The 13,580-nt window shown below is 43.8% G+C and overlaps 1 long non-coding RNA gene across 1 annotated transcript; it reads left to right on the top strand.

Annotated features, from left to right (window-relative positions):
- The first annotated feature begins 759 nt into the window (after positions 1–759).
- On the top strand, positions 760–7,433 carry LOC118399859 (uncharacterized). The gene is made up of 4 exons (XR_008136660.1): positions 760–1,560; positions 4,623–4,673; positions 6,089–6,135; positions 6,343–7,433. It is a non-coding gene; the product is annotated as an uncharacterized LOC118399859 (long non-coding RNA).
- Positions 7,434–13,580: the final 6,147 nt, after the last annotated feature.

Here is a 13,580-nt window from a genome sequence, read left to right on the forward strand (position 1 = left end):
TGTTCTATTCTCAGTCAGGCCCATATTTTCAAATATAAACATTTATTATATCTATATTTGATCAAAATACCTAGTTTTATTGTGATCACAATAAAATCCTAATAATTCAGGTATAGAGCCCCACAGTCAGGCAGACACATCTGAATGTTCTATCACAAAGTTTCCCTGGCTGATATGGATTCTACTTAGAAATACTATATAAGTAAATTAATAGATGACAGTCACCGCTATTAACCTGTCTCCACTATAATCGCATAATTTACAGAGACCCGCCGTGGACATTCGTGTGAAAAGGTGTTCCGTGGTCTGTTTTAAACAATGGGTGGGTCTAATCCTGTACACTGAATGTTGGTTAAAAGCGCATCCCAGCCGGTGTCTATTCCACAAGCTACCGCCAGCTAAATCTATGACGTTAACATGGATATTTACTCTGTTCCATTTGACTGCGCAATCCACTGTCTCGTCAACCCAGCCAGGCAAATTATAAACTTGATCTCCACTATAAAAAGCATCTAGACATTTTATCTCATATTTTTTTAGAATAACATTTAGTTTCCAACAGCAGAGATTTGTATAAACCTTGCTGTCTTCTCTCCGATATCTGCAACATTGTTTCAATATTCATTCGATCTACAGCTGTCCCATAGTAATGAACGAGTCGGGACGAGATAGAGGCAGGCAGCGTTTCTCAGCCAGACGAAATCATGACTCAGCTGGCAACACCTTAAAAATGTCAATTGAAAAAAGGTAAAACGAAACGAAGTGCAGCTACTGTAGCTTGCAGTCTTTCTAGCTAAAATTGGAAGTGATTGTGTTGGCTAGCTCCTCTGAACAAGTGTCCTGACGAGTGAGCACATTTTCTATGCCAAGCGAAATCGTGCCTCATTAGCTCATTGTTATGGATTAATCCAAATACATGTCACTAGAAAACAGCTAAAACAAATGCAGCTACTGTTGTTATTCTGTCTGCACTGTTTGAGGTGACTGTAAATTAACTGTAGTTGGCTAGCTAGCAAGCAAGGGATAAGAACGTTGCCAGTATGACAATAGAACATTTAGAATGAACGACTGTGTCGCGTCCGTAGATACAGAACAAAAGGACCGAACCAATAGATCGAACGTTGCTTGGGTAGCAACCCTAGATTGGTCTCGGGACTATATCTTGTTGATAAATTAATAAAAATAACGTTTTGAATGAAAATATGTAAATCATTATTTTAATATGTTGGTAACCCGTTGTATAAAAGTGATAATGCCCTCCACTCCAGTGTTTGAAATATATATTTGCACGATTTGCCGGTGTTGTGCCGGAAATCCACCCCTGCCAAAATTCCCCCTCCATTGGCGTGAACGCCCATACACTAAATTGTTCATTGCTGCTACTTGCTGAGAAGCCCCTGACTGCAGGGTGCAGTTCTCGGCCGGGCTCAATGTGGGCGGAGTCAAACGGTTTAAACCAAAACCTTCGAGGTCACGCAAGTTGAGGTAAAGTCAATGGTGTCAACGAAAGCGAATCTCAATCGAACCTAACCTACATGGGTAGCACTATAAACCATGGAAGTAAGTGAGACTGGTATTATGCATAATGTACTCTGTAGCGTTAATTAGCACGTGAGCTAGCTAATTGCTCACAATAAGTGACACTTATTTGGACAAATGTGCCTACTTGAGCAGTAACGTAAACTCAAGTAAACTCGTACATCGCCTTGGTCCGTACAATTGCCCTTATATTAGCACCCCAAAAACGTAATACTTCCAGATCAACTGTAATGTCAATACCATTGTAAAGCACAATTTCTCCCCTTTCCAACCGAATCAATTACATAACCTAAACGCTGCCCGTTTCTGCATAATTCAAGCAGGCATTTTTAAAAATGGCAGGTGGGGAAGCGAAACTAATGCGTGATAGTGAGGAGAGATGTCCTGTGGGAAAATAGCTTTTTTCCACTCAATCTCTCCAACTTATAAATTTATCGCCTCTAAATTTTAAATAAAACACTATAAAGAGTTTATATAATGTCTCATTTACATACCTATTTGAAGGTTTGTGTCAAATTTGAATCAGGTTTTTAGGGTGGTGCTAAAGTGATCTTAGAAGTAAACAGCGGCTTTGAGAATGATGATCACATGCAAAACAATGACTAGGTATCCCCCCTTTACCGCCGTCACTGTCCATTTCTTGCTTTTATAGGATGAGAGAAGTGCTACACCTGGTGGAGAGAGATTGTAAGACAGATATAGTTGCTTTATGTGTGCTGTACGTTAAGACGTCTAGATGTAACGGAGGGTCCGTTTTTTCAACTTTTCTCCAATGCTATAGAGCCATTACCATGTCGATCAACGCTTTTGAAGTCAACACAGTCGCTACAGTCCCATTAGTTTTCTTTGTAGCCTCGTTTGAATGTTGCGTTTGCGCACATTTGTACGGAATGAGGTGAGTTTACGTTAAGCCTAGGTTTACATGTACAGTTATGTAATCAATTTGATTGTTGATTTTCTGTGTTTCTTCATTGTATGCCTTGTTTTGTTTGGCTGGCTCTAAATGTCTATCGTTGATGCCATTCCCATAGTTGCACATAGCGAGTTTACACAGCCCACACAAATTCAGCAAAAAAAGAAATGTCCTCTCACTGTCAACTGCAAATATTTTTAGCAACTTAACATGTGTTAATATTTGTTTGAACATAGAAAGATTCAACAACTGAGACAAACTGAACAAGTTCCACAGAGATGTGACTAACAGAAATTGAATAATGTGTCCCTGAACAGAGGGGGGTTCAAAGGTAACATTCAGTATCTGGTGTGGCCACCAGCTGCATGAAGTACCCCACTCTTCCACCAAGGCACCTGCATGTTCTTAGACATTTCTGGGGGGATTGTCCCTAGCCCTCACCCTTCGATCCAATAGGTCCCAGACGTGCTCAATGGGATTGAGATCTGGGCTCTTCGCTGGCCATGGCAGAACACTGACGTTCCTGTTTTGCAGGAAATCACGCACAGAACGAGCAGTATGGCTGGTGGCATTGTCATGCTTGAGGGTCATGTCAGGATGAGCCTGCAGGAAGGGTACCACATGAGGGAGGATGATGTCTTCCCTGTAACACACAGCTTTGAGATTGTTTGTAATGTTAACAAGCTCAGTCCGATGATCCTGTGACACACCGCCCCAGACCATGGCGGACTCTCCACCTCCAAATCGATCCCGCTCCAGAGTACAGGCCTCGGTGTAACGCTCATTCCTTCAATAAACTTGAATCCGACCATCACCCATGGTGAGACAAAAAAGAGAAATTCAGTGAAAGTCATTTTTGCCAGTCTGGTCTACTGACGGTGGATTTGTGCCCATAGGCGACGTTGTTGCCGGTGATGTCTGGTGAGGACTCTCTGCCTTACAACAGTCCTACAAGCCCTCAGTCCAGCCTCTCTCAGCCTATTGTGGACAGTCTGAGAAATGATGGAGAGATTGTGCATTCCTGGTGTAACTCGGGCATTTGTTGTCATCCTGTACCTGTCCCGCAGGTGTGATGTACCGATCCTGTGCAGGTATTGTTACACGTGGTCTGCAACTGTGAGGACGATCAGCTGTTCGTCCTCTCTCTGTAGCGTTGTCTTAGGCATCTCACAGTACGGACATTGCAATGTATTGCCCTGGCCACATCTGCAGTCCTCATGCCTCCTTGCAGCATGCCTAAGGAAAGAACATATCTATTTTCGTATTGATTTGTCCATGCCATTTGACTTTGCACACAAGGTCAGAACAGCATATTGACTGCATGACAACTCATGTATGAAGAACTTTATGTTCCACTTTAAGTGGAACTGCGCTGCTGACACCAGAGCAGAGTAAAAGGCGATTGACAGGAGTGTTTGGGTGTCAGAGTTCGTAATGTGCTTTTGCCCCTTTAATACTGGTGTTTTTCAGAATCAGTAGAAAGGCCTCTTTAGTGTCCTCAGTTTTTATAACTGTGACCTTAATTGCCTACCGTCTGTAAGCTGTTAGTGTCTTAACGACCGTTCCACAGGTGCATGTTCATTAATTGTTTATGGTTCATTGAACAAGCATGGGAAACAGGGTTTAAAGATCTGTGAAGTTATTTGGATTTTTACGAATTATCTTTGAAAGACAGGGTCCTGAAAAAGCGAGGTTTCTCTTTTTTTTGCTGAGTTTAGTATATACAATAATGAAATACATGGCAAAAGTCAAGAAAAGTCATTGCAACTTGTCCACACTGCAAACATGTTTCAAAACATATTTACAAAGAAGTCATGCACATTGCTTTGAAACAGTGTCAAAGGAAACATTTTTGGCATGTGAGTGCATTGATGTGAGAAATGGTGTGTTTGCAGTCAAATACATTTTCTGGTCTAGCAAAACCCATACATGTTCCAACTTTGTTCAAAACTGTTATGAATGCTGGAGTATTAAAACGCTGTTGAATTAGACTTTTTCTTTACTTTCACATACTTTGTGTACATAAGCATTGCTCGGATCTTGTCCTCTGGACCTTGGGGGACTTTTGTGGATGATGTTGAAGTTAGACATTCCTTTAAATTATTCCTCTGAACTGTAATATTAGATTTTACATTCCTTTATTGAAACTTGTACTTTGGTCACACCACAGGGCCTACCAAAGTAAGGTTTCTCAAACAACTGTGAGATGTTTGTTTTGATGGTAAGATGCTATTCAGTATATTATATTTGTCCTATTTTCTGTTATAACATATGAAAAGTTATTATTTCTGTTCTTGCAGTATGTAAAGCACACTTGTTATTGCTCATACTTTTTCTTGTTTATTGTTCTTGACAGTTTTTGGGACCTGTTTTTACATACACAATTCATACATCAAACTCCTGCAGAGCTGGATGCCGATGTAACATGCTGTGACTTCTTGGGGGGGGTTGTTGTCTCCTACATCCTGAAATATATTCCCGGGGGGGTGGTATTATCATTATTGTTATCATAACAATCAAACCTAACACCTACTCTTTCTTAACTTACACTACACTTTGTACATTGCAATGGAAGCACAGTGTGATTTCACTGAGGTATATATAAATTATGAATTTCTCATCACTAGTGGATATGTTTTTTGGGATCCCCATCCGATTGTGGGAAAACATGAAGCAAATTAGGCGATGGTGGTGACTAGTTCTCCTGCAGAACTTTCCCATACCATAAGTCTAGTTCTCCTGCAGAACTTTCCCATGCCATAAGTCTAGTTCTCCTGCAGAACTTTCCCATGCCATAAGTCTAGTTCTCCTGCAGAACTTTCCCATGCCATAAGTCTAGTTCTCCTGCAGAACTTTCCCATGCCATAAGTCTAGTTCTCCTGCAGAACTTTCCCATGCCATAAGTCTAGTTCTCCTGCAGAACTTTCCCATGCCATAAGTCTAGTTCTCCTGCAGAACTTTCCCATGCCATAAGTCTAGTTCTCCTGCAGAACTTTCCCATGCCATAAGTCTAGTTCTCCTGCAGAACTTTCCCATGCCATAAGTCTAGTTCTCCTGCAGAACTTTCCCATGCCATAAGTCTAGTTCTCCTGCAGAACTTTCCCATGCCATAAGTCTTGAACATTATAAAAACTTTTCATTTGCATCCTTTAAATCACTTGTTTCACTGTAGCCAGAATGACCTGAATACATTTTCGTATGTATGTCATTCACTCACTAAGGTCTGAAGAAGAGAGGTTGAAAGATCGAAAAATCCAGCGAAAACAAAACACACTACAGCGAGGTGTCATTAGTGGGTATAGTCTTAAACCAATGTTTAAAGAAGTCACAGAGCATCCAGCTCTGCAGGATCAGGTACTGTATAGGCTATTAGCTAAAGTAAGGTGCATTCTTGTACACACATCCCTAGAGGTTACATTACTTAATTTTTTTATTTAACCTTTATTTAACTAGCCAAGTGAGTTAAGAACAAATTCTTATTTACAATGACAGCCTAGGAACAGTGGGTTAACTGCCTTGTTCAGGGGCAGAACGACATATTTTTACCTTGTCAGCTCAGTGATTTTATCCAGCAACCTTCCGGTTACTGGCCCAACACTCTAACCACCAATAGACCACTGTCTATTCTCTTTCTAGATGATACTGAAAACAAAATGCACGGCGAACTGGGAGCTGTGAACTGGGTATGTAGTCTACTGTGTGTAATGCTGAAGACTTGATGCATGGCAAGATATAATATTTGTGATGACTTGAGTAGTTATAGATATCACTTAAAACCCCTTTAGTAATAGGGGCTTTTGTTTGCATTGTATTGTGAAAGTGGAGTAAAATTTGACTTGATCACCCAATGAGGCACTACTCTTAATATTTATTCTTCCTTTTTCTTCAAGGAAGCAGATGTTCTTCTAAGGGACACCCTAGAGGCAGCAAGGTGATGTGAACTCCAAACATTTAAAGGCACTGTTCCCCTCCCTAGTGTAATTGGGATGGAAGGGGAAGACCACATTACAACCCTTAAAGAACTACAGTTGTATGATGGCCTGGATGACGAGACAAATGTTCTCCTCAAGGAACCATTCATGTTACAGAGAGATTATAAGTTGTTCTATTTGGAGGCAGTTGACAACAACAAAATTACTGTCTTTCTCTCTTTTGAGGAGCAAAGCCATTTTTGAGGAGTGGTCAAACTTTGTCTGCTGTGTTAATTGTTTCAATTGTTAATTGTGTTATGTTTAGTAAAGATGACGTAGAAGTCACCCGAGTCTCTGATCTCTTCACTGGAGCTGGTATAACTTCATGTACAAAGCACATTCAGCTTGTCAGTATGTCTATATGGTATAGTCTGTCTCCATTCTCATGAGGAAAGTAAATGACATTATAAATCAGGATGGGTAGTAACTGTGTATGCTCAATTAAATAATATAATTACAAAGTTATAACATTTATCAACACAATTCTAACAGTACATAACAAGTCTGCTGTTCACTGCAACTATCAGTAGTTTGTCTCAAATATAGCATGAAGCAAAAAGTGTTACATCTGCTGGTACTTTATATAATATTTCTTACAATCTTCAAAAATGAAATATGTTTGTATTCAACGTGTGCCTTGCGCAAATGTGTGTTACTGTCAAACATCAGATGGACAAAAAAAGGTGGGCAGGGTCAAATGTGAGCAGAGTCAAACGTTTGACTCTGCCCACATTGAACCCAGCCCCGAATTGCACACTGCAGTCAGGGGTACTTGATTTCTGCTCTTCACTCCATTGTCAGTTTAGCCTACATTTCACTGATCATAGGAGCAGAAATGATTTTTATTTGTGTCCTTCAAGGCAGCTGTCAATGATCACGTTAGGCTGTTTCATTTGATTTGTTATGGCGGTTTGATCGCGGAGGAGACACTAGTAATGTCTGCAGTTTTCGGGTTTGTCATTTTGTTTCAAATGTATTAGTCTAATAATAAATCTCTTCGCCAAAATTCATCTCTCCCATGTCTTATTCGAGACCGGGGGGGATAGACCAGGAGGTGGACAAGGGGTTCGAGACGAGTCAAGACCAAGACCGGAGGGGGGATAGACCGGGAGATGGACAAGGGGTTCGAGACTGGTCAAGACCGAGACCGGAGGGGGATAGACCGGGAGGTGGACAAGGGGTTCGAGACGAGTCAAGACCGAGACCGGGGGGGATAGACCAGGAGGTGGACAAGGGGTTCGAGACGAGTCAAGACCGGGGGGATAGACCGGGAGGTGGACAAGGGGTTCGAGACGAGTCAAGACCGAGACCGGAGGGGGATAGACCGGGAGGTGGACAAGGGGTTCGAGACGAGTCAAGACCGAGACCGGGGGGGATAGACCAGGAGGTGGACAAGGGGTTCGAGACGAGTCAAGACCAAGACCGGAGGGGGGATAGACCGGGAGATGGACAAGGGGTTCGAGACTGGTCAAGACCGAGACCGGAGGGGGATAGACCGGGAGGTGGACAAGGGGTTCGAGACGAGTCAAGACCGAGACCGGGGGGGATAGACCAGGAGGTGGACAAGGGGTTCGAGACGAGTCAAGACCGGGGGGGGATAGACCGGGAGGTGGACAAGGGGTTCGAGACGAGTCAAGACCGGGGGGGGATAGACCGGGAGGTGGACAAGGGGTTCGAGACAAGACCGGGGGGGGGAGTCAAGACCGAGACCGGAGGGGGATAGACCGGAGGGGAGGTGGACAAGGGGTTCGAGACTGGTCAAGACCGAGACCGGAGGGGGATAGACAGGGAGGTGGACAAGGGGTTCGAGACGGGTCAAGACCGAGACCGGAGGGGGGATAGACCGGGAGGTGGACAAGGGGTTCGAGACGGGTCAAGACCGAGACCGGAGGGGGGATAGACCGGGAGGTGGACAAGGGGTTCGAGACGAGTCAAGACCAAGACCGGAGGGGGGATAGACCGGGAGATGGACATGGGGCTCGAGACTGGTCAAGACCGAGACCGGAGGGGGGATATACAGGGAGGTGGACAAGGGGTTTGAGACGGGTCAAGACCGAGACCGGAGGGGGGATAGACCGGAAGGTGGACAAGGGGTTCGAGACGAGTCAAGACCGAGACCGGGGGGGATAGACCAGGAGGTGGACAAGGGGTTCGAGACGAGTCAAGACCGGGGGGGATAGACCGGGAGGTGGACAAGGGGTTTGAGACGAGTCAAGACCAAGACCGGAGGGGGGATAGACCGGGAGATGGACAAGGGGTTCGAGACTGGTCAAGACCGAGACCGGAGGGGGGATAGACAGGGAGGTGGACAAGGGGTTTGAGACGAGTCAAGACCAAGACCGGAGGGGGGATAGACCGGGAGATGGACAAGGGGTTCGAGACTGGTCAAGACCGAGACCGGAGGGGGATAGACAGGGAGGTGGACAAGGGGTTCGAGACGGGTCAAGACCGAGACCGGAGGGGGGATAGACCGGGAGGTGGACAAGGGGTTCGAGACGAGTCAAGACCGAGACCGGAGGGGGGATAGACCGGGAGGTGGACAAGGGGTTCGAGACTGGTCAAGACCGAGACCGGAGGGGGGATAGACAGGGAGGTGGACAAGGGGTTCGAGACTGGTCAAGACCGAGACCGGAGGGGGGATAGACCGGGAGGTGGACAAGGGGTTCGAGACGGGTCAAGACCGAGACCGGAGGGGGGATAGACCGGGAGGTGGACAAGGGGTTCGAGACGAGTCAAGGCCGAGAGTCCAATTCAAGCCCATGATTGTAATTTTGTCAAATCACTACCATAAACAAGAGTCCAGTATTTCTGTGTGCATATTTCAGAACAACATATATATTCTTTAGACATTCAAAATAGTGGTGGGGGGCCTGGGGGTCCTCCCCATCATTTTGGGGGGGCATCTGAAGCTAATTTCCTAACTTTTGACACAATCCACAGTCTCTATTTACCAAAAATGCCCACAGTCATCAAGCTAGGTCATTACAAAATATGTTTAAGGGGTTAATAAGACTGAACTAGATAAAAGGTCATTTATTAATAAATATTGTGTTGCACCTTTAACCAATCGCCTAACAAATGAACAACTCTTGAAAAAATACAAAGTCTTTTGATTGTCTTTACTAAGACATCCTCTATATAACATTTCAGCCAGACCGACCAGCCAGCCCACATACACCACATACTGTGCCTTGCAAAAGTATTCACCCCCCTTGGCATTTTTTACTCATTTTTTCTAATCTTTACAGAAAAATGCCACGGGCACTATCTGATGTGTGGAGACATTTCACTGCAGCTAATGTAGAAAGAAAAGCTGTGTGAATTTTAGGGCTGGATGGAATCCTGTGGCGTACGGCATTAGCATAAATGATATGCAACTTTTCAGGGAAGTTACTAACCAATATACACAGGCAGTTAGGAAAGCAAAGGCTAGCTTTTTCAAACAGAAATGTGCATCCTGCAGTAAAGTCCATGGAGAATAAGAGCACCTCCTCCCAGCTGCCCACTGCACTGAGGCTAGGAAACACTGTCACCACCGATAAAGCCACAATAATTGAGAATTTCAATAAGCGTTTTTCTACGGCTGGCCATGCTTTCCACATGACCACCCCTGCCCTGGTTAACATCCCTGCACCCACCACAGCAACTTGCCCAAGCCTCCCCCATTTCTCCTTCACACAAATCCAGACAGCTGATGTTCTGAAAGAGCTGCAAAATCTGGACCCCTACAAATCAGCAGGGCTAGACAATCTGGATCCTCTCTTTCTAAAATGATCAGCTGAAATTGTTGCATTCCCTATTACTAGACTGTTCAACCTTTCTTTCGTATTGTATGAGATCCCCAAAGATTGGAAAGCTGCTGCGGTCATCCCCCTCTTCAAAGGGGGAGACACTCTAGACCCAAACTGCTACAGACCTATATCTATCCTACCCTGCATTTCTAAGGTCTTTCGAAAGCCAAGTTAACAAACAGATCACTGACCATTTCGAATCTCACCGTACCTTCTCCGCTATGCAATCTGGTTTCCGAGCTGGTCATGGGTGCACCTCAGCCACGCTCAAGGTCCTAAACGATATTATAACCGCCATTTTCTCTGCATATATCAATGATCTCGCTCTTGCTGCTGGTGATTCTCTGATCCACCTTTAAGCAGACGACACCATTCTGTATACTTCTGGCCCTTCTTTGGACACTGTGTTAGCTAACCTCCAGACGAGCTTCAATGCCATACAACTCTCCTTCCGTTGCCTCCAACTGCTCTTAAATGCAAGTAAAACTAAATGTATGCTCTTCAACCGATCGCTGCCCGCACCTGCCCGCCCATCCAGCATCACTACTCTGGACAGTTCTGACTTGGAATATGTGGACAACTACAAATACCTAGGTGTCTGTTTAGACTGTAAACTCTCCTTCCAAACTCACATTAAGCATCTCCAATCCAAAATTACACCTAGAATTAGCTTCCTATTTCGCAACAAAGCATCCTTCACTCATGTGATGTAATTTACAAAATAGCCTCCAACACTCTACTCAGCAAATTGGATGCAGTCTATCACAGTGCCACCCGTTTTGTCATCAAAAATGCTCTCGTTGGCTGTCCCTCGCTTCATATTTGTCGCCAAACCCACTGGCTCCAGGTCATCTATAAGTCTTTGCTAGGTAAAGCCCCGCCTTATCTCAGCTCACTGGTCACCATAGCAGTACCCACCCATAGCACGCACTCAGCAGGTATATTTCACTGGTCACCCCCAAAGCCAATTCCTACTTTGCCCGCCTTTCCTTCCAGTTCTCTGCTGCCAATGACTGGAACGAATTGCAAAAATCACTGAAGCTCGAGACTCATATCTCCATCACTAACTTTAAGCACCAGCTGTCAGAACAGCTCACAGATCACTGCACCTGTACATAGCCCATCTGTAAATAGCCCATCCAACTACCTCATCCCCATACTGTTTTTTTTCTTCTCCTTTGCACCTCAGTATCTCTACTTGCACATTCATCTTCTGCACATCTATCACTCCAATGTTTAATTGCTAAATTGTAATTATTTTGCCACTATGGCCTATTTATTGCCTTACCTCCCTTATCTTACCTCATTTGCACACACTGTATATAGACTTCTTTCTACTGTGTTATTGACTGTATGTTTTGTTTATTCCATGTGTAACTCTGTGTTGTTGTTCCATGTGTAACACCCGCCAGCTTAACCCAGAAGCTAGCCGCACCAATGTGTCAGAGGAAACACCGTTCAACTGGCGACCGGGGTCGCCGAAAGCACCCGGCCCACCACAAGGAGTCACTAGGGCGCGATGAGCCAAGTAAGCCTCACTGGCCAAACCCTCCCCTAATCCAGACAATGCTGGGCCAATTGTGCTCTGTCCTATGGTAAAGCCAGACATGGCCAGTTGTGGCACAACTTGGGAAATTAACCCAGGTCTGTAGTAATGCCTCTAGCACTGAATGTGATGCTGTGCCTTAGACCGCTGCGCAACTCAGAAGGCTGCTGCCCTTGCTAGTTTCATTATATTGACATTCTCATGCTTAGTTACATTTGTACATTTTTATCCAGAATATTGAGTCATTGAAACTCTACCAGAGCATCCTGAAAGGAGGAAGCAATCAATTTACTAGGCCAGATAGCAATATTTTTTGGACTAGCAAGAAATGTATTGTTGAATTATATTAATCATGCATTGAACTGCATCCATCTATTCTGCCAACAATTCCTTAGTATACGCTGAGTCAAATAAAACCTATTTTTATAAAGTTGGTTTTGTAGCATAAACTGTGTATTTAATATTAGCTGATATTATGATTGTCTGTTTTATATCTGCAAAGTAGTTCAAATTAACGCTGTCAGATCCACTTTAAACAGTTACTTTGTGTGATAAACTTTTTTTTTTATTACAATGGGAAGTAATAGTTGTACATTTCAATTGGGAAATGCTTAATGGTTGTGTTTTTGTATTCTTATAATTAGGACCTACTGGCTTATTATGTCTGAGTTTATGGATTGCTTAATTTTTAACATCATGCTGTATGTGACTGATGTCTTTCCATTGGCTCTATGCAGTTGTGTTGTGGTGCCTGAAGAAGTGGGTATACTCAGATTTAGCCCAAAAGTTCCCCGGTGGCCACCGAGCGAAGGAAAAGCAACCTGTATAAAAAATCCTGTTTTCCTATTATTTTTTTTTACATTTAGTTTTCGTATAGATTTCTCAGATTTTCACTCTCAAAAGCACACTTTTTTTAAATTGAAAAAAAAATACAAAAATGTGATGGTCTAAGTACACAACAATGCTTAAACCACATAAATCTGATTGGGTGGGCCTGTCAGGGCATTGCTCCCCAGTGGGTGGGCCTCTGTCCACCCAGACCCGAACCAACACTTTGGACTAAATTTTGGACTAATTGCTGGTTTGCATACCCATTGTTGCCTTATTTAGAATTTACTGGTAGATGAAACGTCTTTCCTACCCTACCAATGTCATTCTTCTGTGAGCTGCTCCATGCCAAAACCAGTTGAGAGCTGCCCACTGGCTGCCTGCAGATGATATTCCGTTGAAACTGTGCGCGGCGTGCATGTGAATAGAGTTCACGTGCTTTGCGATTTCGTATGCTACTTTGTGCATGATTTCTCTATTGCACTACAATACTTTGATATGCATCAGGGATTAAGAAGTAATTATAAACTGGGTGGTCCAAGTCCTGAACACTGATTGACTGACAGCTGTGGTATATCAGAAGTATACCACAGGTATGACAAAACATTTATTTTTACTGCTCCAATTACATTGGTAACCAGTTTATAATAGCAATAAGGCACCTCGGGGGGGTATATGGCCAATATACCACGGCTAAGGGCTGTATCCAGGCACATCGCGATGCGTCGTGCGTAAGAACAGCCCTTAGCTGTGGTATATTAGCCATATACCACACCCCCTTATGCCTTATTCCTTAAGTATACGCAATAGCCACTGAAAAGAAGTGGGTATACAGTTTATACTTGTGTATAAACTCCACTAAAACAACGGGCCTGTGTAATACAGAGTGTACTCTCCTACATGAGTGCACTAGTATTAGGTTCCCACTGCGGAAAAAAAACAAGTTTATAATAAGAAATATGCTGTATTAATGCTTCAAGGCAGAATTGTAT

Source organism: Oncorhynchus keta, chromosome 1 (assembly GCF_023373465.1).
Source record: "Oncorhynchus keta strain PuntledgeMale-10-30-2019 chromosome 1, Oket_V2, whole genome shotgun sequence".
Lineage (NCBI taxonomy): Eukaryota > Metazoa > Chordata > Actinopteri > Salmoniformes > Salmonidae > Oncorhynchus > Oncorhynchus keta.